Source organism: Callospermophilus lateralis, chromosome 16 (assembly GCF_048772815.1).
Source record: "Callospermophilus lateralis isolate mCalLat2 chromosome 16, mCalLat2.hap1, whole genome shotgun sequence".
Classification (NCBI taxonomy): domain Eukaryota; kingdom Metazoa; phylum Chordata; class Mammalia; order Rodentia; family Sciuridae; genus Callospermophilus; species Callospermophilus lateralis.
This window is the reverse complement of record NC_135320.1, coordinates 39,255,688-39,280,567: the sequence shown is the minus strand read 5'-3', so window position 1 is coordinate 39,280,567 and position 24,880 is coordinate 39,255,688. Positions and strand designations below refer to the sequence as shown.

Genomic DNA, 24,880 nt, shown 5'->3' with positions numbered 1-24,880 from the left:
TACTACCGTCACCTTAGTGATTAGGATTTCAACTTGTGAATTTGGGGGAAACACAGACTTTGACCCATTGCAGCTTAGAAACAATGTAGATAAAAATGAGATCATTGTCTAATTGTCAGCATCCAATCTCTTTGGTAGGGAGTAAATTGGAGGAAAATTCTTGAGACTGTTTTGAAGCTGACACTTTCAATTCATTTTCATGAATTGGGTTAAGTTTTGTGACACCACAAATGCTTAGATACAAGAGAATCTTCTGCAAAGGACTTATGAAAATAGTCTTTGAAGTGACTAAATCAACCTAAGGAATGCCTGTCTCCTTGGAATACCCAGTGCTATGGTATAAACAGAATGGTGCCCCCCTCCCACTTATAATTTGAATTCTTAACCCCTAAACCTCAGAATGGGACCTTATTTGGAAATAGGGTGGTTGTAGATGTAACTAGTTATGATGTAATATTTGGGGTGGGTCCTAATTTTATATGACCAGTGTGTTCATAAAAAAAGAGGGAAATGTGGACACAGAATCACAGGCAGAGGGAGAATACTATGTGTTGGTGAAGGAGGAGACATACAAGCCAAAGAATGACAAAAATTACCAACAAACCCCCAGGTGTTGGGCACAGGACATGGGATGGAATTTTTTCCTCAAAGTCTTCAATTTAATCTTGGACTTCTACTCTTTAGAATTTGGAGACCTGGCCTGAGGCACTTCCCTATGGTAGCCCTAGAAAACTAATATACTTAGTTAAGAAAGCTTTATATGTATTGATTCACCCTTCATTACAACAGCCACTGATTAAGATGCTGTAGTGAAATTTTCACAAGAATGGTGTATAAGCAAAGTGCTTAGAATGTAAGTGAGGATATGTATTACCTTACTCCCAGGAGGTGGTGCTTAGTATAAGGGAAATAATAACAACAAAAAATCAGCTTAAACATACATCTAGAAAACAAGAAGACATCATAATGTAGTTTTTCTATTTGGCACATCTAAGGACAGGACCTTTAAAAAGGTGTCACAAAAACACACTTCTATGAACTCCCGAGGAAGAGAAATATAGGAAACAAGAAATAGTAAAAGATAATAAAGGAGAATTCAGCAGTGCTCTATAATCCCACAGTCACTGTTCATTCAGGTAAAGAGAACATAGTGCAGAGGCTGTTCAGTAGGCAAAGAAAATGACATTTATAAATTTTTTCAGGATCTCTGTAGCCACTAATGTGATAATTCATGAAGGAATGTAAGGGTCAGCTGAAGGTCAGATCAGAGAGTCCAGAAAATTCATTGGAGGGCAGCTAAAGGTGGCTCTCATTAAGTTTTCTGTCCAATCTTCTAAAAATAAAGCCTGCAGAATTTTCTTTGATCCATGGCATGTTTTTACTTATTTAGAGATGAGCGAGTTTAAAAATAGTTTGAAAAAAATTAGGAATGTGGGAAAGTTTGGATAGATTTTATGATAAAAAATTAAGCTGCTTCAGTCACTTGCCGGCTCCCCTCTGCTGATGTTGTTCATTTTCTCTCATTCCACATTAGGGGACTGTTCAGTTTTTTTCTCCTTGTCATTTCACTTTCTTGAGTGAACTGGTGAACAGGTGAAGAGAGGGGAAATATATTGCATTAATTTAAGGTCCCTTGATGTTTTTATGTTTTAAGTAAAATATTCATGTTTTTCTCTTTTTCCTTTCCCTTAATTGACATTTTCTTTAGACAATCGATGCCATTCATTTGTCTGAGGAGATGAGGAGGATGTGGGGATGGAAATAGATTGTCACAATCAGATTGAAAAGCATTCAAAACATATTTTGCAATGTGACAAGAGGCTGGAAAGCCTTTCCTTATATGAACATCTTCTGTATTCCATTAGCACAGCACCTTGTACCTCAGCATACTGGTAGGATAAGAATGCATTGCAGGCATGTGAACATGTTGATTTGTGCAGAATAGCTGAGGATCAGAATGCCGGGGGTTTAAGTAAGGCTTGGGGTCTGGAATGCAGATGGGAAAACCTTGTTTGCATTAGACTATCAGATCCCCACCAAGACAGGAAAACATGAACCAAGAGCTATATGGACTGCTAGAATTATTCCAGCAGGGTGAACAGCAACCTGAAGAACAAAACATCACTATGGAAACCAGAATCTCAGAGGACAATACTTGGTTCCAAGATTTACTTTACTCTTTGTCTGTGTGGTCACAATAGCCACAAACCTTCACCAGGAGCAAAGGAGAAGTGAAATCTGAGAAATTGTATATTTTATCTTAAAAGCACTATTTAAGTGATTGCATAAGGCCACTACATTTGACCCACCTTATCTGTGGGTTCTGCAGCTATGTTATTTAAGCAACCAAGATCGAAAATATTTGAAAAAAAAATTGCATCTGTACTGAACATGTGCAGACTTTTTTTTTCTTGTCATTATACCCTAAAATATAGTATAACAAATATTTACGTGAGCAATTACATTGTGCTAGGTGTTATAGGGTAGTATGTGCTTGGTTATATATAAACACTGCATCTTTTTATATCAGGGACTTGAGAAACCATAAAATTTGGTGTCCTGGGGGTCCTGGAACCAATTTCCTATGAATACTGAAGGATGGCTGTATTCCCAGATTGGGAAGATTAAATATAATCTTTTCTTTTACTATTCAAGATTTGGAAATTTTTGAGGAAGATAAGAGCAATCTTAAAGAATGAAGGAGAGATATTCTCTTTGAACATTCCTGTTATGGTGTGAATTTATTTGTTACTTTGCCAAGTTTTATTGACTTGGCTCAGTTTTCTGCCTGTTTGATACTCAAGATGAAATAGACAAGGAAATGGATACCAGTGACCAATACAAAAGTAAGGTGGATGAAAATACTTTGTGCATCTCCCACTAACTAACACTCTTCTCCTGTGATCCTGAGAATGCATACGTGGCCCATCAGGATGGGATATGGGTTGTATGAAAGAGTCAGCTCTGCTGGTTATTGGATAGAGTGCAGACACCCAGGATGTAGGAAGTTATTGCACTTCTCAAATGATAACATAAGACCTTATTTTTTTTCCTAATTTGATATAAGTACTTAACATACAATAAAAATGAGTTGCTTGGGCTGGGGATGTGGCTCAAGTGGTGGCGCGCTCGCCTGGCATGAGTGCGGCCCGGGTTCGATCCTCAGCACCACATACAAACAAAGATGTTGTGTCCGCCAATAACTAAAAAATAAATATTAAAATTCTCTCTCTCACTCTCTCTTTAAAAAAAAAAATGAGTTGCCAAGGTTCTGGAAGATTCAGTATATTACTAAAAATTGTGAAGCATTGTTGGTGACACTGGAAAATGAGTAAACCAGCCCATTGTATTCCATTAGCACAGTGCCTTGTACCTCAGCACACTGGTAGGCAAATAGCCTGCATTTTTCCTTTTGTTTTTATTCACAGCTATTGCATCAAAGGCAGTTTTGCTGCACTCTTCTTTTCTTAGGGGAAAAAAAGATAAATGTTTGAGAAATACTGACTAAGCATGGGAAAGCAGAATCTACAACTGGGTATTCTACTACCATTCCTTGTTTTTTCTAGATGTAGATGCACAACGTGCACTTATTTTATTTGTTTATTTTTATGCAGTGCTAAAGATTGAATCCAGAGCCTCACTCATGCTAGGCAATATCTCTACCACTGAGCTAAAGCCCCACAATCATTCATTTAAAGAGATATGGTTCTGACTACTGAGAGTTCATGTCACAGGTGGTTATAACTGGGGAATAAGCTTTGCATTTTAGATCCTAATACATTGAGTAAAAATGCTTTTTAAAAAGCCAACGAAAGAATTAGTGATAGAAAATCAAAATACTTAAGTATGTTGATTTCAAATTTCAGAAAGATAGAAAACATTTATGTGTCAATATAATGGTTGAAGATATAAAAAGACATTTAAGGAAAATGATAACGGAAAGAAGAGCAGGTGTTATGTAAATTGGTAACAGTAACCTCTGTAATTTGACATATAATTTTCAGTTGAACAGGAAGAAAAGAACAGTTAGTAGAGAATGAGCAGCATTTGTTAGCTTAACTGCATTGGGCCATAGAAGAAAGTATTGCCTTCCATTTTATCACTGGTTTAAAAAAAGGCTTTTTTTCTATGCTTTGAAATTAAGTTTTAACAGGATAACTATTTCACACTGAATAACTACAAATTGCTTATTTAGGTGTTTCTGTGGTTTAGTAACTAAGCGTGGATGAATACGTAATCAGCTTTTAAACTCTCCCCTAATAGGCAATATACAATAGCTGTTCTATAGAGATTCATTTAATATGTCCCTAAGCATTTTTAGAATGTTAAATAGGATGTGTTACCTGGTATTTGTTTCAGTGCAGTGAATTTATTTCCTAATAAACATTTAATCCATGCAAATGTCTGGGAACAAGTTAGTGTAGTGGTATACATGCAAATTCTGTTACAGGAAATAGAATATACAGTACATCCAGGAAATTCAGAAGGGTCACCACAAAACTTGGAAGTCGTCAAAGAATCTGGATTTACTTAAATACACAAGATAAAGCACCAACATATAAAATAAATATTGTTTTAGAAATATCACAGCAGACACTTAAGGAGGTGTTGTCCAATGTGATTGGAAAAAGAAAGGCAGGGACCAGCTGAAGTTGTTAGATAACTTTTATAGCGTATGCAAAATTCTGTCTAAAAGTGATAAGAATGTCTCTGAAGTTGTCACAACAAGGAAAATTCTTCCTCCTTCTGAGAGAATCCTTATGGGTGGTAAGATGCTAGGGAAGCATTCTGGGACATGTCATGGCTTCAAGAAGAAACATGAAGCAAAGGAATAACATAAAACCAAGTTGCTTTCTGACATAAAAATAGAAAGAAAAGTAAAGTCTTCCCCTGATTCCTCAGTTGAACTTGTAAGAGTTTAGTACTCGAAAGCAATGGTTTCCCAGTCTAATAAGTATTTTATTTAGGAAGGAGTTTCATGCTCATTTCACGGAGATCATTAACTCCTGTGTACCAGCAGACTCTGGTCTGTGGCACCTTTGCACCAGGTGAGCAGGTTCAGAGAGTTTAAAAAAATATGTGCTTACCCATACTTAATAATAGGAAGTGACTGATGAAAGATTTCTTGATAATTAAAGAAAAGCTCACATCATTTAATATCAGATAATATTAATGGTAATAAAGAATCTAACAAATTTGTTTGCAATGATAATGACAATAGCATCATTGTTACATACCTTACAGTTATTAAGTCCTTATCATTTTTGAGAGACATTACATGGAAACTTCTGTACCTCCATACCGCTCTTGTGTGGAAAAGCTAGCTTATCAAACTAACCTGAGGGGGACCATATTTACGAACTGGAAGGGAGTACACAGAGACCACAACCCTTTGGCAAAGGCTCATTTGGAAGTCTCACCAACTGTTGCTGACCCTCCAATATATACTCAGGTTGAAACAGAACAGTAATCTCGAAGATGCCTATCATGTCTTTGTTATCCAAATGCACTCTCACTTCAGAAAAAAGCATACCCAGGATCCATTTATTGTGGGATCTGATCATTAAAACAAATACTTTCATTGAGAATAGAGTTAAGTTAGTATTAGAAGCTTTCTTCACATTTTTCAGACTTTAAAAAGAATCACAAAGTTTCATTCTTGTTTTAAGCAGTTGAGTTGGTAAAGATCCTGTTTCCATTTTAGAGGAAAGGGATTACATTCAATTACTCCTTACAACAGAAAGATTATTCCATTGCTTTTGACGTATCAGTTGGGCTGCCATCTGCGATGAGAGCTAAATAAATGAGAGTTATATGTGACACATGCTGGTACCTTTGGCTTGGAAATCCTTTCTTGGTCTTCCTGTGTATCACTCATAGATAGAAGCTGATCATTCTTCTCCAGGAGCCACTAAATAGTCTCTATTGACTTCTGCCTTGCTCCTCATCCAGTCTGGTAGGAAGGTCATGGACATCCCAGGACACAGGGTGTGTGTGTGGTGGGGGTGGTGGTAGGGTGGAGGTGATCCATATCCCGCCTAGGTATAGACACCAGCCCTTTAGAAGTATAATAGAAAAAGCATCCAGACCGTTGCTACCTCCACACTGCAGGGCACACTGAAGATTATTTCCAAATGCATTCAGTGAACACATAGGTGAAATGACTTAAAGTGAGAAAAGTTTTCACTTCTATTTGATTATTCAGTTATATTCCAAGTCTGCACATAAGAAATATATATATATATATATATATATTTTTTTTTTTCCAGCTTTTTTTTGCTGCTGTGACTAAAAGACCCCACTAGCACAATTATAGAGAAGGAAAAGTTTATTTGAGGGCTCACGGTTTCAGAGATCTTAGTCTGTAGAAGTCTGGCTCAATACCTGGGGCTCGAGGTGAGGCTAAACATTCTGCCAGAGTGTGTGGCACAGGGAAGCAGCTCACATCATGGTGCTCAAGAAGCAGACAGTTTTTCACTTGCCAGCTACATATACCCAAACCACACCCAGCCACACCTTTGTCCACATTAATCCCCTATTGGGGATTAATTCACTGGTTGGGTTAACAGTCTCACAACTCATTTTCTCTCTGAACCTTCTTGCATTGTCTCACACATGAGCTTTTGGGGGACACCTCACATCCAAACAGTGTGTGTGTGTGTGTGTTTATTTCTAATTCTGAGGAAAAATTTTGTCTATTCTGGGGAATTTTCTACTTTATATTTTTGATGATATATTATTTGTTTTCTTGATTGTTAAAGTAAACCAGACTCTTGATATAAAGCTTAAAATGTTTAGAAATTTTTGTGCTTAATCCCTATTTAACTCCCCTGCTTTGGGTATCTCCTGAACTCTTGAGGTCAGGAGAACTGGAATGGATTTGGGAGATTGAATTAAAATGTTTTTGGATGTGGGAAAAGCATGAAAAGCAGTTAATAGAAATAAAATAATTAAGTCTAATGTATAAAAAAAATAACTCCAGTGCTTTCCAGATTTTTTAAAGAAGGACAAAAAAGAGAGAAGGCTGGACTGGTATTTCAGACTTATGAATCATTTCCAACTGTGGCTGAAAGTAGAAGTAGCCCATTTCCATTTGCTGGCAAGAAATTCCTAACTATCCTAATAACATATGCATTTATTTTTTCACAATGAAAGAGAGATAGAACCATAGGAGTCTATTAACTTGGCCATAAGGAAATATTTGCTGGGGGGGGGTGGTGGGTGGATAGGCTTTGTGTTAGAAACCAAAGACTAGCTGTTATGGAGGTTCTGGATATTTGTGACATATTCTCCTCCTGGCTCTAGACTGCAGGGCTTGTCTTGGCTTTAGCATCATATATAGAAGAACCATGGATGAGAAAACTTCAGCTGTTGATTCCCCTGGTGTCTTTCATGGTTGATCTTGGGTGCTGAGCAGTTCTGGCAAGTCTCTGTGAAGAATAGTTCTTTGTCCATATCATCACCCAAGAGATTTTCACCTCTAAGAACAAGGGTTCAGTGGGGTAAGCGAGCAGGAAACTCAAGCGGTATCTCCTCACTCAGAAATAGCATATGCACTGCAGTTAATGTGAATGACACTTTGGTTCTTTTCTTCCTATGAATTTTTTAACAGTTGATCATACTGCACATTTCATAAAAATTATTGCTTTTGCATATTATGTACACACTAGCATATGGATATGGTTGTGTTTTTCTATATCATTAATCATTCCTTACAAACAATTTTAATATTGGTATTTTTTGCCATGTAAAAATCTTGGAGTTTTTTTATGTTTATACATTTTAAACTTTTCTGTTTTTCTCCTATTAATATCATCAACATTCCTAGCTTACCTTTCTATTCTTTCATTAGGAGTGTAAATCATTCCTTTGTTTCACTGTTACAACAATGCCTCAGCAAAGACCCTTGTATTTGCTTCTGTGTATAAGTATCATTCCATGATAAGTATTCAGAAATATGACTCTTGGATTGAAGAGGAGGCACATTTCTTGGGTAAGCACTATAAAACTGATGAAAAATGTCATGTTAGACGTACTCTTCACATCTTTCCATTCAGCTTCAGTACAAGCTCTACCAGTCTGGAAGGTTCCCTGACATAAGAAACCTCTAGGGGAAGGGCTTCCCACATCTGCTTCCTTTCTCTCCATCTCTTCCTCCACTTCCTCCTCCATTCCCAGCACACATCTCTCTTTCAGAATCCCTCAGTCTGATGCCCTATTTTCTCTCTTGGGGAACCCTCTTCTTCCCCACAGGAAGAGAAGGCTTATATTCTCCATTCATTGCAGTATCCTGCAAATACAAGAAGGTCTCCTCTGCTTGGTCATTATGAGCTCCATACAGTAACAGTGGGCTTTCTGAAAACTCTGGGTGCTCAATGCCAGTTGAGACTTCTTACCGCAATTTCCCTTAAAGTCACCATGTTCAATTTTCTTATCAGGTCTATAGATATTTGTATAATTCACCAAAAACTGTATCTTCTTTTCTCAAAAATATGTGCATTGAGGGAAGGAAGAGTCTCCTATCAGCATGGCCTTGTCATCTATCCTTGAAGGATAGATCCCACCATAATTATACAAAGCCTCAGCTCAGTTTACAATACCGGAGAAACAGCACTAGATGTGCATGCTATGCAAACATTTAAATAGTTATCACTATGGGTCAGTCACAATTATAAATCCTTTACACATATTGACAACTCTATGAAGTAGGCTGTTTGATGACTGTCAGTGACACAACTCTTTGAAGTAAGTGTCGTAATCATTCTCATTCTGTAGAGGAAAACTGGAAACAGAGAATTTCCAAAATGTGACAAATGTCACACAGCTGAGAAATGTGAAGCCAGGATTTGAAATTGTTATCTTTGGTCTTAAACTCAACACAAATTACCTCACACTTAGACTATAATTTACCCTGCTTTTATTTCAGAAAATTTCATTTGTGCTTAAATAATTGGATACTTTTTAAAAAAAAAAAATCTAGATGATTTTTGCAATTTTTGTATCTGTAGGTTTTTTTTTGGTAGCTATTATATTTCCATTTATCAAGCATAAGGAATTCTGTGGGTTAATCTCTCTGTTCTTTGGAGTCAAAGACTACTTCTGAACTTGAATGGGTGCTGGGCTCACCTCCTCTTGAATCTCTTTAATTTTCCCCCTCTTTGTTTCAGTTGTGTTAACATGTACTGTGTTCTTTCTTAAAACATTCAATTATCTTCTTAAGGATTTTTTTCTTTTCTCTCTTTCATTTCTTTTTCTGTACATCTTTTCTGTTCTAGCTGATCTAATCTTTACCCCATTCTATTTGTCTATCTGGATAAACTTGCACCTTTTCTGTTTGCTTTCTATCTTTCCCTTCTGCTTCACTTTTTAGTGACTTACATTGACCATTTTGACTATGATTCTTCTGCTTGTATTGTCTCCACTTGTTTGTGATTATCCATTTACTTATCATTTTTAATGCTCCTCATATATATAATAAACATATTCGTGCAATTCATAATATATGTATATTATATATATGTATATTATGAATTGCACGAATATGTTTATTATAAATATGATTGAAATATATATATTTCAATCATGTTTCTATGGCTCCTATTTAAGAAGCTGTTGTTCACTGCTCAATAGTGCTTCGTTTTGCCTACCACACGGCTTTTGATTTTAATTGTTCTTTCACCAACCATTTCTTTACATTTTCGTCTTCCAGCTCTATAGGGAACAAGAGCAACGTCTGCCAGGACAAAAGATAACTGTTGTTCCTCATCTGTGTCTTCACCTGAGAATATTTTATTTTTTTACTATTATATTTTTCCTAATTTAGTTTACCTGAAGAACTTCTAGAAATCTTCTGTACTCCCATAGTCAGTCTTTCCTCTTAGAACATCATTTTTTTTGGAGTGGGGGGTACTGGGGATCGAACTCGGGGACACTGGACCACTGAGCCACATCCCCAGACCAATTTTGTATTTTATTTAGAGACAGGGTCTCACTGAGTTGCTTAGTGCCTAGCTTTGCTGAGGCTGGCTTTGATCTAGCAATCCTCCTGCCTCCACTTTGAGCCGCTGGGATTATTTGTGCACCACTGTGCTCAGCTTTTTAACCTAATTCTATTGTCTGTGTGTACCACTGTGTTTATGTCTCTGTAATTGTTTACCTTTCCCCATTCCAGATTAAAACTCTTTGATGACTATGTTCTCAACTGTACCTTTATAGTCATACAACATAGAAGAGTCCCTAGGCAGGGATAATCAAAGACATGTTAAAGAATGAAAGACTTTGGACAAATTCCAGATGTGTTAATCTTTGACTTTACTACCTTGGCATTTTTATTAGCCTGAATTCATTCATTCTCATTTCTCTCTCTCTCTCTCTTTCTCTCTCTCTCTCTCTCTCTCTCTCTCTCTCTCTCTCTCTCTCTCTCCCCGACCGCTATGTATCTCATTTATTATAAGGAATTCTCTAGCAGTTTGGGGGCTGAGAATTACCAGAATCTGCAGTTGGCAGATTCTGGAGACTTAGTAAAGCTGATGGCCCAAGTTCTACAGGAAGCAGAAGAAGGCAGAGAGCAAATTCTGCATTACTGGATGCTTTTGATTTTCTTATTGCATTCTTTGATTGACTCATGCCAATCCACATTTGGGAGGGAAATCTAATTTACTCTATTTATAGATTCAAAAAAGTTAATATTATCTACAGACACCTTCACAGATACATCCAGGATAATGTTTAATCAAATATCTTGTTGTTGCATGGCTTAGCTAAGTGTACACACAAAATTAACCATCAAAGACTTTATGACCTATGTATGACCAACACAGTGGACAAGTAAAGCCGTGTCTAGCAACACAGTATGCCCATATATTAAAAATTTGCTAAATGAACAATGTTTTGCTTTACTTATAAGACTGATGTAAGATTTTAATAATTTTTCTCATTACAAAAATCATATATGTTCACTACAGAAAATTTGAAATAAACAAAGCATCACAAGTAAGAAATAAACTCACTTGTAATGTCACCTTTTGTTAATACTCTGCTACATCTATAGTTTTTAAATGTACAAATTTTTAAATAAAATTGGGGTCATTACTTTTTTTTGAGTCCCTATATCTCAATTACGTATTTTTTAAAAATTAATATCTTAGTATGTATATAGCTGGTTCTGGGAATCCAAGGCTTTGGGAGATGATATGACTTTCCTCTAGTCACATGTTTCTATATCAGATGGCTTCTTATACTTATTAGTTTTCTTACGTGGTATGGGGCACATATTTATGTGTAGATTTTTCCTCTTCAATTTCAGTTTTTAACTGGCTGCACTTGATGCTTGCATATAATTTATGTAGTACTTTTTTCCTGTCAACTCCAGAACATCCACTAAAAAATTACCAGGGCTTCCTGGGGGCATTTATTTGTGCATCATCTCTGCTGGTGATCATTAACCAAACATTGTGAATTGGTTTCAAAGGCATAATTTTCAAAAATCTCTTTTTGGTCTATTGAACTCACAGATAGTTAGACAAAGCAATTCCAGCCAGAGTTGGTGTTTACCATTTGTCATTCCTCAACTTTTTCTTAGCCCCAAAGTAGAAGATGGAACACATCCTGATCATCCTTGCTTGGAAAATGTAAAACCTAACGACAGTGTTTCAGTGTGTGCAATGAACTAAATTTTAAGTAGAGCGTAAATGATGGCATCAGCATATATTTTTTTTTCCTGAGTTGGAATAAAATCCTTTTGTAAAATCTAAACTCTATTCAAATTTTATTTCAGAAATTATTCTATACTTTTTAATACTAGATATTGATGCATTTAGTGTACTCATAATGTGCCAAAAATAAGCATTTCACTTATGTTATTTCAATAGCATAAGTCCATGGTACATTCATGAGGTAGGTACTATATGATTTCATATGAAGAATAAGAAATATGAGAAGTAAAGAAACTCTTCTAAGGTTATATATTCTGCAAGCAAGGGCAAATTCATGACGTCTGATTCTAGTATTTTACACCTGTTCACTGTGTTATCCTGTGTTCTCTTGGAGAGCCAAGCACAGAGGAAAAAAAACAGCCCTTCTGTGATGAATTGACAATCCTTACGTGAACCTGTTAGTATATTTAAGTATCTAAATTTGGGATCCAGGAAACATATCTCATTGGTATTGTACTGAGCCTAGCATCTTAAATGAATGACCACAATAACTTTCAAGAAGGGAATGATTGGATGACACTGGAAGATGATAAGATAAGAGTTTCTGGTGCTTATACCAGGTTAACATCAATATAAACAAACCACCACCCTCTAAGCATAAAATACCTTCCAATTCCTAAGAAATTTGGTTATGTTACACTACTTATGTCGAGCACAGAAATTTTTTTTAAAAGATGCATTGGAAAGGATAGGAAGGACATTTTCATATTACCTGTGTCATCCAAACCCAAGAAGCACAGTAAGAACAGACAGACCCTCCAGCTGAGGGAGGAGAAGGAAGTGAGCACTGGACTTTGGCATGGACCCTGGCACCAGCCTGCATTGAACTAAGGGAAAATGGGAGTCATATTTAAGGGACACAAGCACTTTAACAACCTTATGATTATAATCAAATACCACATTCTGAGCTCCTGCATCACAAGGTTTCTAAAAAGATCCAAAGGGATGGTTCTTTCTAATTGCTTGTCAAAATTCACAAAGTAAGCAGCTAAGCAGACATAGGCTTTATCATGAGTTTCCCCCATCCTTTTTTTTTTTCCTGCTGGAGATTTAATTCAGGGCTCCTGCATACTAGGCATGTGATATACCATTGAGTGACACCCACAACCCTCATTATGATATCATAAATTGATTAGACAGCCTGGACCCCTTCAGTCATGTGGATTCCACACTTGTCATGCACTATAGACTGAACTTCTTTTGAAAACTGTCAGTAATAGAATAATATTTAGAAGGTAATTAAAGTGAGATTCCTAGCTATAAATGTTTATAAGCTCTTATTTTTTTACACTGAAAAATCTATAATTTGCACACTAAATTTAAAATATATTCACAATATATTATAAAGTCATGCATATATAGCTAAAATTATACAAAAATTCCACTTAATGAGCAACTTAAATTTATGAATCCTGAGAGGTTACATTTTCTATGTATCACTCGGGAGATTTTAGTTTGTTTCTCTGATTTTCAAGCATTTTTTTGAGAAAGGAATTTCAGGTACACCTCTGACATAGAAATTTTGTCACTAGTGTTCTCATATCATGTTTGTGACAGTACGTAGATGAAATCACTTGATTTCAAAGGTTCTTTGCTATCTGTAGTCATCAGTGAGAGTTGTACTTTATGTGAGTGAATTCTGGTTTGTTTTTATTTTTGTTCTGCTTTGTATTGTTTTAAATAAAGACTAACTTGGCTGTGGCATAGGAGATTGAATAGCAAAACAAAAAGTGGCAGCCCTTATTTCATCCCCCAAAACTTTTCTTCAATAATTTCTTTTGAGTTTTGAATAACTAGGCTTTGTTTTCCATTTTGAGATTTGTGTGAGACATAACATTTTAACAATTACAACACCATGTATCTAATAACACATCTCAGTGACATACATGAAAGTTGAGTGTTTTCACAGAAGTTGGAACTTTGAAGTGTGCCGTGTGGGCTTCAATTGATCTTGAGATCAATCTAAACATTAACAACCTAAAGAGTGGAAGTGACCATGGAGCTCACTCAGGGTAAATTTCTACTTAGTAAATGTTACTCTTAGGGATATTCTTGACCATTTAGTCATAGAAAAAGTCTTTTTGATATCAGCACTTAAATTTATGAGGCAGAACTTCCACTGGAGAAAATTTTAATTGTTAAAAATTATTTTATTGAACATAAATTGGCTCTGTTGTAACTTGCCTTAAATTCGCCCTTTTGAGAAACATAATCCCAACCTAATTCCCCTTTCCAGTGATTGAACCTCAAACATATTTGAAAGCTGTGTTGATATACCTCTAAAGTCTACTCTAACACTTTCACCTTTCTATTATGACCATCTGAAATTTTGGTGCCAAGAACTGAATATTTTGGTGAGATTATTTTTCTCCTTAATCTTGATATCTAATTTCCTTCCAACTTTAAAACCTCTTCAATGTCTTCTCATATTGTTCTGGTAGGTATGCCTTTACCTTGGGCATTTTTCTGGTGGCACAGAATTCCATTTTACATATATCTTGTTCATATGATTCTATAAAGAAAATAGCCATAACAGAATTCCTTTCTATGTCCTGTTTCAAATTTGCCTCTGACATTAGCACATAAGTGTTTCCTGCACATCAAGAGAAAGCATAGAGAGAGTGGGGGATGAATAAGGCAAAAATTCTTAACCTACGGTCCAGTTTTCTTTAGGTTCAGTCTGATATATGTTAGACACTCAATAAGTTAATTTGCATGACTGGATTAAATAACCCAGTGAACTCTGACCTATAGGCTTGGACATTAAGGATGTCAAGTACCCATTTGGGTTTTGTTTATGTCTTCCTTCCTGTTAAATGTTATCTGTAGTTGAAATCTTTCCAACATTGGCTTTAAAAAGGAAGAACAGGTCATTTAAATGAGAGAGAAGCAGACAGAAGAGGCAGTAAATCACAGCATTACTGATCATGATTAAATTTTGAACGTCTTCCAAAAATACTCTTTGCATTCCTTCCCAATCTCTGTTCGTCTGATTGATTTATGCTAAAAATTATGATCTCATGTTACACTCTATCTTTGGTTTGCTGCTGGTATACCAGCACTCTACAATGGCAGTGATAATGAGCAATAATGAAGATCATTAAATTACGACAGCCATTAGCAGAGGAGTTTGGGGTGGGTGACTTTATTTTCTTATAAAATAATTAAATTCCATTTGAGTCACTAAGACAAATAATGAAAATTTACACTCCACCTACTTCAGGACATTTCTCCCCCATTTCTGGCTTATACTTCTCAAGAGTAATGATATAGAATGTGCTTGGAATGATGTACAACATCCTGAGATGAGGAGGAGTTGCCAAGAACAGTCTGAGCTCTGTTTCAGGCCCTCCCCCCACCACCAAATCAGATGTCTTCAACATTTTAACCCAGGGATTCCTGTGTTCCCTGGGTTACAGACTCAGGGAAAGCTGCTCTTTGGGGTCCCTCAATTATAGTTGAAATGGGACACATGCAGTTATGGCTTTCCTTGTCAGTTTTCCTGATCCTTTGGGGACTGCCTCACAAGAATCCTAGATTTCTGTTATTCCTTGTTTCTCACAGTAAGTAATAAACCCACTTGATATAACTTACTGTGAATGTGCCATGCTGTTCCCCTAGACCCATGCACTTTAGTAACCATGCTCAGTGAACCTGCTTCATAGCCAATGACTTTGAACACTCCAGCATAAGTTGCCTTAAAATACCTGTAGGACAAGGCCATCAAGACAGATAACAACAGCACCAATAATAACAAAAGCAAGACATTGTTTGGGCAGAGAAAGGACTTAACTATTAAAGGTACTAAGGCAGAGGGAGTGTGCAGTGGAAGAGATATCGTATTCTTTTAGTAGAATTTGTCTTCTGTATAAATATTATCGAATTAACAGACTAAAAACATAGAATCAATCATATTATCGCTTCTCTGTAGTCTAATTTTAGAAATAAAATGTGCGGGGAAAGAGCTGTTTTCACATAATATTTTGCAAAAATGAGAATTTTCTGGAAATGAAGGTGAGTTTTAAATTACTAGAACCATAAGACAGTAAGGACCTAAAAAGAACCTTGGAAATTAAGTTATGTCAGTGGATTAATTGATATAATGAAAATTATTTGTTAGATACGTTTGTACAGTTAAAGATAACATAGGAAAGTTTGCTTAAGTATTAATCTTTAAAGCAAAATGAACAAAGTTAGCTTGTGAAATTTGTTTTTTCTCTTTTCAAACAAGTTCTATGATCACCCTGTCATTAGCCAATATCAGAAGACTCTTTTTGATATTTTTTCCTTTTTTTTTTTTTTGCAGGCAGACAAAGATTGCTTTCTCAGAGGCTTAAATTAAGGTTAATGCTACGGCTACTTTTATAATTAATTAAATTTGATCATAGAGGTAATTTTTCTTCTTCTTTTTCTTCTCTCTCTCTCTCTCTCTCTCTCTCTTTTTTTTTTTTTTTTTTTTTTTGGTACCAGGGATTGAACCCAGTAGTGCTTAACCACTGAGCCACATCCCTAGCCCTGTTTTATGTTTCATTTAGAGACAAGGTCTTACTGAGTTGCTTAGGGCCTCTCTAAGTTGCTGAGCCTGGTTTTGATCTTCCTGCCTCAGCCTCCCGAGTCACTGGAATTATAGGTGTGTGCTACCACGCCTGGCTTATATAGGGGATTTTTCCCCCTAGGGTACAAATAGGTATTGATATTTTAAAAACCAAGTTGAAAGTGGCTACTACAGTATCTCCATCATAAGTAGAACTGAATTATAAAAAGCTACAGTGATTAAAAAAGAAAAAATCACTTGGTGGCACTAAGTGCTTGGAATTCTATAGATTTAAAGAGGGACTTTAATGTCTGTCTTGTGCTTATCAGTAAAGGAGGGTGGGTATATCCAGAGGTGGTTTATGGTCCTCATGGGAACATGAAGAAGAAACATGCTTTATTTTTCTTCTATGTTGCGACATATTCTGAAGGTCCACCTGGAATTCCTGAAATTTCAAAGTAATTTATTTCTTGGGTATTTGTTGGCATTTCAGGAAGCCAGAGCCACCAATCATATTGTCTTAGAAAAGAACCAGGTTGGGCTATTCTTAACCAAAATTAGCAGCTGTCACTTGTAAAGCAGAAGGTACACGACACATCTATGAAACAATGACACCTATCATAGAGTTACTGATGGTAGTATACTTAGCATCTTGATTGGAAAGAAAACATGAAGCACCTTCTGCAATGAATTTGAGAAATAAGCATTTTTTTTTCAATAATTATCTAGAAGTCAGTAATACATAGAATGGACAAGAATCAATTTTTGCTCTTTCAAAGTATGTTTAATATTCACCAAATGTCAACTATGCATACATATAATCAGATAAAGCAAATACTCAGAGAATTGGCTTGGAAATTATTTCATATTATCTAAAAGACAAGTGAAAAATTTTACATCCTAAGCATAACTGGAGCAATTACTTGATAGTTATATGTAAATCTATTAAAGAAATATGTAAATATGAGATAATATAATACTGAATATTAGCAAGTCATTTTTATTCAGGACATTTTTTGAGCTTTTGTACATAATGAACTGTGCTGAGAATATTTCAGCTTAGTTATCAGCATGTCTTTAAAAAAGACATATTACACATTTCTTTTGTCATAGACTAGGAAATGTTTGCAAAATAAATTCAAACCAGCAGAATTACTTAAAACTCACAGATTTTTTAAAAAAACACCTAGAAATTTAATAAATTATTATAAGGTTGAAGAAGTGGATTAAAAAATAAATGGGATGGATTCGCACTAAAAAGCTTCTTCTCAGCAAAAGAAACAATCAGTGAGGTGAATAGAGAGCCTACATTTTGGGAGCAGATTTTTACACATGGACATCAGATAGAGCACTAATCTGTAGGATATATAAAGAACTCAAAAACATTAACAGCAAAAAACAAAACAAAACAAAAACCAACAAATAACCTAATAAATAAATGGGCCAAGGAATTAACAGACACTTTCCAGAAGATGATATACAGTAAGCCAACAAATATATAAAAAATGTTCAACATCTCTAGCAATTCAAGAAATACAAATAAAACTTCACTAATATCATCTCACTCCAGTCAGAATGGCAGCTATTAAGAATATAATCAACGATAAGTGCTGGCGAGGATGTGGGGAAAAAAGCACACTCATACATTGCTGGTGGGACTGCAAATTGGTGCAGCCAATCTGGAAAGCAGTATGGAGATTCCTTGGAAAACTTGGAATGGAACCACCATTTGACCCAGCTATCCCAGTCCTTGGTCTATACCCAAAGGACTTTAAAACAGCATACTATAGGGACACAGCCACATCAATGTTTATAGCAGCACAATTCACAATAGCTAAAGTGTGGAACCAATCCAGATACCTTTCAGTAGATGAATGGATAACAAAAATGTGGTATATATACACAATGGAATACTATTCAGTATTAAAAGAGAATAAAATCATGGCATTTGCAAGTAAATGGGTGGAGCTGGGGAATATAATGCTAAGTGAAGTTAGCCAATACCAAAAAACCAAATGCGAAATGTTTTCTCTGATATAAAGATGCTAATTCATAATGGGGTTGGGGTGGGAAGCATGGGAAGATTAGACGAACTCTAGATAGAACAAAGGGGAGAGATAGAAAGGGAGGGGGCATGGAGGTAGGGAAGACGGTGAAATTAAATGAACATCAATACCCTAAATTCATGTATAAGATACAAATGGTGTGAGTCTACTTTGTGTTCAACCAAAGAGATGAAAAATTGTGCTGTATATGTGTAATATGAATTGTAATGCATTCTGCTATCACAATGACAATTAGAATAAAAAATTTAAAAAAATAAATATCTGGATGTCTATGATTTAAAAACCTAACTATATAAGAGAAAGAATTTATTAAAAGCTTAATTTATCATTTGAAGGCCTCAAAGGGCATATTTAGTTTTGATATAAGTAAAAATTTATTCTAGATATGTTAAATTATGATACTTATCGTTTTAGAAACACTAATGTTATCATCCTTTAGACTTCTCAGTATTAGAAGAGATAACACTCAGTAATAATACCATTACATTTGATTTTGTTGCTTTATCCACAGAGACCATCTTCATCATATATTATTAGAATTACTTTTATTCAAAAATGGATTTATAAATATTATTGATTGATACCTTTGGGCTAATATATATATTCTTTCATTCATTTGTTTATTCAATGAACACAGTGACCACTATATATCAGAGCCATACTATGCATTGACCATTCAGAAGTGAACAAAACAAGAAGACACGGCCTTAACATGAATGGAACTATCAAGAAAATACAAAAATCAAAAGTATAAAAATAGATATTTTACATTAACTAAAATTCATTTCTTTTAATGAGCATTTTCTATGTTATGACCTAATAACCTTTAGAAAATGACGTTTCTTTCCCTGAAAAGGAAAAAATATATTTTTCAAGTGTAGCACTGCCACTCTACAGTATTTTGGAACTCTTCTTAAGTAAAATATATATATACACACACACACACACACACAAACACACACACACTAAAAACTGTATTCATTATTTCTCAGTTTTACTTAAATGAAAAGAAAATCTTTAAGTAGATGAATACATAGGTCAAGATATAAGCAGACAAAATATCTATAGTCATGTTTCGCTAATAATTTGAAGAAACAGTTCAATTAGTTGATAGCTCATAATTAGGAAGAATATTTATGTATTATATGTGCCAAAACTAAAATCATTTTTGGCACAATTGTTTTGGCAATCATGTGGATGAACTAAATAATACTATGCAACCAGTTATAATCACTTAGTGCTATAGGGGTTCAGTTTGAAACTAATTGATCCTAATAGGTTACTAAGGATGCATTCGGAGGCACAAATCACAGAAGTTGATTTAAAGTCATACTAGTATGCAATTAGGTATTTGATAGCTTCTTCCCTCAAAGATAACTGCTTCTTTAATTTATTGACATGAAAAATTGGGGAGTACTTGTGCAACCATTAGAGTAGATCCATAGCTGCCTTTTGAGCATAGCCCTACCCTTGCTTTCAGATATCCCTGTAGGAAAGTCTTTCATTCTGAGCTGATAATAATAATGGTAATAACAGAAATGGCTGATGTTTATTATTTTTAGACAAGTATACTAATGATAAGAGCAATACTAGTTTCCATTTGCTGACTTACTCTAATAGATTTTTAACATTGGAACATGGAATACAAGGTAAAGGTAAGTTATAAAGTTATGCAGACAGTATGAAGGATTCTAAGACTGGTTCAGTTTTACACAACTTCAAAGCCTGTATCTGTAAAATTCCCTATTCAAAATAAATTGTTAACCCTTTTACCCACACTACTGGAAACTAATATCAATCTTTTTTTAAAACTAAAATCAAACTAATATCTGATACTTAGGTTCTTTCCAGCTATCTTGATTTTGAGAAATTTTGACAACAGCTCCAATCAAAGTTTGGTTGAATCAATGGATTTTCATGCAGAATCACCTAGCAATAGTAATCATGTAATTGTAGGGTTATTCAAGCTATGTTTTCATATTTAACAAGAAATGTAAAAGGAAAACACAACGTGTTATTCTTTGGGATCTTCAAAACCAGAAATTCATCTTATTCACTTATTGTGTTAGTCACCAAGTTTCATAAAAATTTTGATAAGAAAACATGCAATTTAAAAATTGGGGTAAATTAGTGAGGTAGCCAAAGGGAAGGAAAAGGATGAAGAGGACAATGATAAAATTAAGACTAGATTGGGACATAATCAAGACTACCATATGATTCTGTGATAAGCCTGCCAATTTGACTTAATACTTTTTAAAGGCCAAAGAAGGGAGAACATATTGTCTATAAGATTAGTCTCCAAAAGATGAAAAATGAAGTTGTATGGAGAAGGAGCATAGTGTATCCAGACAATGAAACCTGAGTGAAATTTCTCTTCCAGAGTTTAACAAAAAAGGACACTTTCCTTGGCATTCTGATACTAAATTAAATAAAGAGTTATTCCATAAATAGCATTTCTTCTGCCCTGGTTTGTGAAAGGTTCGGATTCCAGATTTCAAGGTTGTAGTCTCTGCTAATCACTTGTAATGCCACTGTTCTATGCATTGATTAAGAGCACTTTCATTTGTTTTGCTATAGATTTGGAATTTATTTTTTAGTGAACAAGCCATGATCCTAACCAGAATCTTATCTAAATGAATGACTATCCCTGCTTTTGGTGGAATAAGAGAAGTAAAGGGGTAGAAAAGGTTATAGAAATGCACTAGGAGAATCAGGGTTGAAAACCTGGTTGAACATTGATACCGTGAGACTTGAGGCAAGTTACCACACTTCTGTGAATGTGGATTTTCTTTCTGAAAATTTGAGATAATAGGAATTATTTCATATGGTTGTCATTGAAAATAAGAATATTTGACAAGATGGAAACACATACATATATTAGCATTTTCTTTTAGAGAATATTTTTAAACTTATAATTCTCCCTTTACATTTTATACTCCTTGGTATTTGATGTTATTGTATGTTGTAGCAAATCAAAGTTAGATGTATGTTGAGATAAATAAATGACCATTTATCTATCTATCTCTATATATCCTTCTATATATCCATGTTAATTTATGCTTAAGACTATGTAAATTGGACAGTTGACTAATCATACTGCAGACTTGATTAGTAGAAGGAAATATGCTAACACTTCAGTGTGTATGTGTGTGTGTGTGTGTGTGTGTGTGTGTTATCCTAATATTCTTGGATTGAAAACCAGGGGTGGCAGAAGCACCACACATGTTTGGGTGATTTTGTTTGAGTGCCTTGCTGCTGAAGGGTCTCTCCCTGGGTGAGGACTGGATATACTCTCTGTCTCTTGAAGAAGCCCTGCAAGTGGCACAACTTTGCACCAACATGGTGCTGAAACACTGGAGCAGGAGTGACTCAGGAGATGTCTGAGTAATATTCGTGTCCTGATGACTATTGCTGTGTAACAAACCTAGATGATGGACGATTATGTTTGAAACTGGCACAGTATAACTCCTGCAGGATTCTATTGGTCAAAGATGTCATCGGAAAGAGTTCAGAAAGGAGAAAGTAAGCATGAGGGAAATAGAATTGAAGACTTGTTTAGCAGTAAAGGTGGAGGTTAAAAGACAGTATGATTTTTGAAGTCAGAAACGTGTTATCTGGGCAGTCAGTCAATCTGTTGGTGCACCTGTACTTTGAGGAGGGAGGTGAACCTCTAGAACTAGGTGTTGCATGTTGGCTGAAGGCTGATTCTGTTTCTGCATATAGAAAGGGAACAAATGATTACCCTCCTGCCCAAGCCTCACAATGGTGGACTGACTTCTGTCAAGTCAGCAGTGGGTAATTGTCTGGTTGAGACCACACATCTCTGTGCTTGTGATGAAGTAAAAGAGCTGAATTGTTGAACTCAGGTAACCCTTCTACTGCTTTATTATTGCTACTATACCAAATTGCCAGAAAATGTAGGGTTTGGAACAATATAAATTTGTTATCTTACATTTATGTGGCTCAGAAGTCAAACAAGTCTCACTGGGCTAAAATCAAGAGGTCAACAGGGCTGCTGCCTTCCCTTCTGGAAGAATCTTTGAGCATAGGATGTTTCTGAGTCTTCAGAAATATGAATGGACTTTGCATACTTTGCCTCATGCCTTCCTCCCTCTATCTTTAGAGCCATCAGCTTTATATGTCTTTGATCCTTTTTCCTTTGTCCCATACCTTTTGTCTCTGACCTCAGCTACAGAAGGTTCTTCCATTTTGAAGGTTTTGTATAATTTGGTTGTTCCAAGGTAATCTCTTAATCTCAAGATTCTTAACTGTAATCACAATTGTAAAATCTTGTTTCTTTCTAAGGTAACATTCATGGATTCCAGAGATTTGGATTAAGACATCTTTGGAGGCCATTTTTCTGCTGCCATAAAACCTGGAGAACTGAAGAAATCTTACCTTAGTCCCTGTCATCCTGTTCCTTCTCCATCCTCATCCTTGCCTATTTTATGGTTTGGGGCATTAAATTCCACCCTTACCAGTGTTCAGAGCAGGAGCAACTCTCCCCACCCCACTGGCACCTGCAGTGGTTGCCAACACTGGCATCAAGGGACATGTGAGGAATAGCTCATATGTCCTCATGGGCTGAAAGGATGAACCAAATGGATCCTTAGGTATTTATGAGCTCACGAGAGAACTAGGAAGTATTTGAAGGAAAGGGTCTGGAATAGACTGAGCTTTTGATTGAGCTTTCTTTATGACCACTGGGAGTGTCAGAAACAACAAAATTTGGGAGATTAATTTAAATATTTCTTCTCAAAAGTTGGTGAAGCTTGGACATATAAGTTAAAATGGAATAAATGTATTGTTTCTCATTGTAACAGCTCCCCCAACCCTTGGCTTACACAACAGCTTCAGGCTTGATATATTTGAGTTCCAGTTCTTCTTCCTGTCCGCTTGGCCCTTCTGGGCACACTGGCTTGTGCTCAGCCAAGCCCTTTTTTGATGCAGGATGGCTGTGTGTGCTTGCACAAGGTGCAATGCTGACCAGGAACAGCCCATGGGCAGTCAAAATGCAACTGTCTTTGTTTCCATCTTTCCTGTTCCTGGATCTTATTCAGTGTGGGAAATTTCTGCATTTCTAGATGAAACTTCCAGTAGGTTCACAAACTTCTCTTCACTCTTAGTTGATAGATGAACCTATAATCATGTTGAGCTGCAAACACAATGGTTTCAGAGGTTTTGTCCATAATGGGTAGACTCTATGGTGGAAGAGTGCTGCTTTGCTCATGGAGATCAGAAGGCATGGAGAGCTGTAACTGTAACTTAAAACCTGAATTACTATTTACAAAACTAATACTGGAGATAAACAAATATGCATGTGTGCATGCTAGTGTGTGTGTATGGATACATACATGAGCACACACATATACACATCACACACACGGGAATAGAGAAAATCATTTCAAAAATGAAACTTCTATAGGGATACTGTAAAAGATCCAACATCCCCAGGCAGGGGCCTGCAACAGTCTATTAATAGCATCCTTTAGCATATAGCAGTATGCAAGTGTTCCCATAATGCTGAAATTTTTTTCTACATCCAAATATGTTGTTAACTGTCTGTATTTTCATTTTGGGAGACATTGCCAGTGGTGCTCTGATAGTATTTCTTCCAGGTACCAGCAAGGTTGTATCAAGTTTTGCATAAAATATATTGAAATATTCAATAAAAACATTTTCCTGTGTAGCTTATCAAAACTCAGAATCTACCTAGCATAAGCCAAGATATCCAAGTATTGCAGAGACATATGTCTTCCACCTGCGAAATGCTTAAAATCTGGTTAATGGAAATAGTAACAATGGGTTCAATCAAAATATAAGAATGGAGCAGGCAAAGAGTGGGAAGAAATAAAGAATGATGTGGGTACTTTCACATTCATGGAGAAAGCATAGATTAGCAGTACATTCTCAATTCCTTAATAGAGTTCATTTTCTTAAGTGTTTTGGGGAGCTCTATTTTGGACACTAAGGAAAATAACAATTTGAAAAGAACTTTTATTTACTGAAATGCAAAGAAACAAAGCATCCTGTAAGTTTGGAATGATCATTTGTTGTTGTTGCTTTAATTTTGTAGAAGTGTTGCATGTGTGGATATAAACATATATTAGAGAGAAAAGGAAGAGACTTGGTTATATTCTTTATCTATTTAGTGAACCTCCCTAAGAGTGCATTTGCTTAACATTTTAAGGAGAATTAATTCAATACGTGATTTGGATTTCAGTGTTTTGCTTAATTTAAATGATAAAGTAGGCTGTATTCTCCTGCCCAGAAGAGCAGGAGTGTGAGTCATGCCTATCTCAGTCTGTATTCATTTGCATCCAATGAATGGAAGTCAATCATTTTCAAGAGAGAATTCTTGGCAATAAAGGGGAAGAATACTGGGTGATGTTTGATCACTGAAATATTTCAGCATTTGTCTCACTAGCATAAAAATAAATAGGGTAAATTGAAAAGTTAATTCTTATTTTATGGTAGGAAGACTCACAGATATCCAGAAATTTTGAGAGAGATTTGGAACAAAACTGTAGGAAGAGGTTAGAAGCTCTGTAATTTTGGCTTAACTC

At 35.7% G+C, this 24,880-nt stretch overlaps 1 pseudogene; it reads right to left on the bottom strand.

Moving 5' to 3' along the window:
• Window positions 1–5,745: 5,745 nt before the first annotated feature.
• Window positions 5,746–5,975, bottom strand: LOC143381908 (SS18-like protein 2 pseudogene; annotated as a pseudogene).
• Between the last annotated feature and the right edge of the window lie 18,905 nt (window positions 5,976–24,880).